Source organism: Myodes glareolus, chromosome 19, assembly GCF_982192425.1.
Source record: "Myodes glareolus chromosome 19, mMyoGla1.1, whole genome shotgun sequence".
Lineage (NCBI taxonomy): Eukaryota > Metazoa > Chordata > Mammalia > Rodentia > Cricetidae > Myodes > Myodes glareolus.
The window spans coordinates 44,550,823-44,555,105 of record NC_142044.1 but is presented as its reverse complement, the minus strand read 5'-3'; positions in this window follow the sequence as shown (position 1 = coordinate 44,555,105).

The window sequence follows — 4,283 nt, the reverse complement described above, 5'->3', positions numbered from 1 at the left end:
CCTAGGGTCCTCCCCTCTTATTCTGTTCTCTCTTCTTTCAAGCTTTAGGTTTCCAAAGCTGGTTATGCTCCGGTTACCAGGGCAACCTGCGAGAAATCACAGTGGAGGGGGGAGGGGCACTGTCTGAGTTCTCCCCTACACGCACATGTTTTGAGGCCCCGAGGAAAGAAAGACATGACTAGGGGAGGGACACAAAATCTGCCTGGACAGTCAGGAGGAGGGGCAAGCTCTGTGGGGTCCACCATGCTCCACGGCGTCACCTCCTGGTGACCAAGCAGCCCTGAAGTCAAGAGTGCTGGGTTCTCCGTGCCTGACCACTCACCCTAAGACTCCTGGCTGATAGGCTGGACAACACTCCAGAAGGAGAGGCAGGCAGATCTCTGAGTTCGAGGTCAGCTTGGTCTACAGAGTGAGTTCCAGAACGGCCAGGGTTACACAGAGAAACCCTGTCTGGGGCGAGGGGGTGGACGGATTCTTAGGTCTCAGCTGTCTTTCTAGTTAGAGATTTCTCATGTGCTTTTTTTCCCCGCATGGAGGTCTAGACTCCCCACTCCTCCCTCCATTCAGAACAGTGCCTAAGTCTCATCTGTCTCTGTCTTCCACTTGCTGGGCTGCCTCTTTTCTCCCCCTCCACTGTTGGCTGGCTGCGAGCAAACCGTTTATAATTTTTCCACCTTACGCCCCTGTAGGCAAGAAACTTATGATCAACCTCATGGATACAGGTATATAATGTAAGTATGTGAACCCAGGACTTACTAATAATAATTCAGAGAAATTCATCTTGCCTGAGGTGGAGTGTAGTAGAGCCCTCGACTAGCATGCTTTAAGACCCTGAGTTCAATCCCTACACAAAAAAAGAATATCATTAATTTGAAAAAGAAATTCTTTTTAAAACAATTCTTTGGTACACGTAAAATCTTACCATTTGTTAAAGACAAAAGGTAAATTTGCATATTAATGAGATGGATATGCTTGGGTTTTTTTTACAAAAGAACTAAATCTTAGCTGTTTACTTAGTACCATAGAATGTAAAGCATCTTCAGGGTTTTTTAGAATTGATGGCTATTTTGTTTTGTTGTTGTTGTTTTGGTTTGGTTTTTGTTTTTGTCTGAGACAGTGTTTCTCTCTGTGTAACCCTGGCTACCCTGGAATTCATTCTGTAGACCACACTGGTCTCAAGGTCACAGAAATCTGCCTGCCTCTGCCTTCCAAGTTTGGGGATTAAAGGAGTGCACCCCCATGCCTGGAGGATATTTAAATTTTATAATTAACAATACTGAGAATGCCACTTTGCATAAATCAAAAGTATAATAATGACAGGAATGTGTTCAAAAATTCTTAGAAATTCGTCCCTACTCCCAAGTCAAATTATTTCCCTTAATGACTCTTTTTTTTTTTTTTTTTTGGTTTTTGGTTTTCTGGTTTTTCGAGACAGGGTTTCTCTGTAGCTTTTGAGCCTGTCTTGGAACTAGCTCTTGTAGACCAGGCTGGCCTCAAACCCACAGAGATCTGCCTGTCTCTGCCTCCTGAGTGCTGGGATTAAAGGCATGCGCCACCACCACCCGGCCCCCTTAATGACTCTTATGAAACTCCAGACACAACAGAAAACAGGAGTGTGTCTTTCACGGGGTCTCACTACACCAAGTTGGCCTTAAACTTCCAAGAATGGCCTTGAACTTCTGCTCCTCAGGCCTCGCTAATGGAGGACAACCACACCCAGTTTGTGCACCCTATGGCCTGAACTCGTTTCCTACTTAGATAGTGAAGATGGACAGTGGGAAAATACCGCCTTCACTTTCCGCTGTGAAGCCATTATGTTTCTACAATAGCAGTAAAAGCACTGCAGTTTATAATATTCCATAGTCTCTGTGATATTTTAGATGGCATTCATTGGTGGTATGTGGAGTGCTGGTATGTGCAGGCCAAAGCTGGTTATGAACTTTGAATGTTCACTACCAAGACACAGCCATCACACAGGAGTTGGCAGAAACACCACAGATTCATGTCGAGTTTGAATTAATTTTTGGTGGTTGTGCACTCAGACACCTTTTACTGTTGCCCAGTTTTCACTGCCCCCACATTCAGTTCCTGGTGGCCACCCACAGTTTTTAGAGTCTGGGGCTTAGAGGTCACCACTTGTCCAACAATTGCAAACTTGGGTCTAGCTGCCCTCTAGTGGCCAAAAGTGGCAATGCCCTCCTTTCCATCTACGTCTTCCCATCAAAGACAGACCTAGACAAGGACAGAGACCTCCACTCCAAGCGTTATAGTGGCCTCCCTGACAAGAGGCACATGCTATGAGATCTCTCAAACATGGGATTCTTCAGCCATGTGATTTTGGAACTTCGTCTAAGTTCCAATTTGTGCTGTAATAGGGGCTGGGTTAGACAGTGTAGGTAACACACCATTCCAAAATCCACGAGGCTTATAACACCAAGAGCTGGCTTCTCACTTACGCCTCTTGTCCACAACACTGTGGACCAACTAAGTCATCTTCACCCTAGGACCCGATAGAGCCTTCCAGAGCATTGCCAGTATTGCCACAAACTGAAGATTAGTGACCCCCTTGCCAGCTGCTAAAGGCTTTGGTCTAATTACAACTCTGGCCAAAACTAGCTGGTTGACCCACCCATTACACGAACATTGTAAAGTCCTACCACATCCTGAGACCTGGAGAGCCAGGGATATTTGGTAAGCAGTGGTGTAGCCCCATTTTCAGGTTGCTGTAAGAAGGACCTCAGGGAACCTCGAAGATGCTCACAGCAGTGTTAGTGTACGCTGTAGTCACTCCGCGTGAGTCGTGAAAAGTGAGGCCTCTGGAGCTAGGTTAGCTTGGTTGTAGATTGTGTACCAAGCATGTATAAAACCCTGAATTTAGCCACACACACACACATTCACACACACACACACACAAAGAGTTGTGGTCTTGGAATTCATATTTTCTTACCTATTCACCCCTACAATTTCTTTTTTTTAAAGATTATTTATTATTATTTTAAGTTTATTATTTTTAAGATATTTATTTATTACATATACAGTATTCTGCCTGCATGTGTACCTGTACCCCAAAAGAGGGCACCAAATCTCATTATGGATGGTTGTGAGCTACCATGTGGTTGCTGGGAATTGAACTCAGGACCTCTGGAAGAAGAGTCAGTGCTCTTAACCGCTGAACCATTTCTCCAGTCCCACCCCTGTAATTTCTTTAGCCTTTCATGAAGCCCATGGAAAGCTGTTCAAAGCCGCAGAACCGGGCTGGAGAGATGGCTCAGAGGTGAAGAGCACTGATTGCTCTTCTGGAGGTCCTGAGTTCAATTCCCAGCAACCACATGGTGGCTCACAACCATCTGTAATGAGATCTGGTGTCCTCTTCTGGCCTGCAGGCATACATGGAGGCTGAGCACTACGCATATAATAAATAAATAAATCTTAAAAAAAAAAAGGCTCAGAACCCAAAGGGGAAATGGACTTGCCGCAGTCACACAGTGAGGCGTTGGCGAGACACTCAGATCTCCATACTTCATTTTTATGTTCCCACTTTACAGGGCAAGAGGGAGAAGGTCTGCCTACCTGGGTCCTCTGAAAAGATTGTTAATTGCCACTGTGGCCACCGTATGTGTGACCCTGTTCACATGTGTGTACATATGAATAGGTTGTGCTTGCACAGATGTGTGCCTGCGTGTAGAAGTCAGAGGTCAATGTCGAACGTCTTCCTCAACCACCCTCCATCCTATTTTTTGAGACAGAGTCTGTCAATGAACGTGGAGCTTGCTGATTTAGCTGGGGTGCCTGCCCCATGAACTCCCAAGAACCTCCTTTTTCTACTTTCCTAGTGCAGGAATTATAGATACACCTTAATTTGATGTGGGTGTTGGGAAGCCAACTCATCTTATGCAGCAAACATTTCCCCCTATGGCTGTCTTCTTGTTGCTGTTATTGTTGTTGTTGTTTGACCTGTTGTTCTCTCTTTCTTTTTTGTTTGTTTGTTTTTGGAGACAGGGTTTCTTTGTATAGCTTTGGAGCCTGTCCTGAAACTTGCTCTGCAATCCATGCTGGCCACCCTCAAACTCACAGAAATCCACCTGCCTCTGCCTCTGCCTCCCGAGTGCTAGGATTAAAGGGGAGTGCCACCACCGCCTAGCTGTTTTTGTTTTTCAAGACAGGATTTCTCTGTGTAGCCCTGTCTGTTGTTCTGGGATTTGTTCTGTAGACCAGGCTGGCCCTAAACTCAGAAATCCACCTGCCTCTGCCTCCTGAGTGCTGGGCTTAAAGACGTGCGCCAC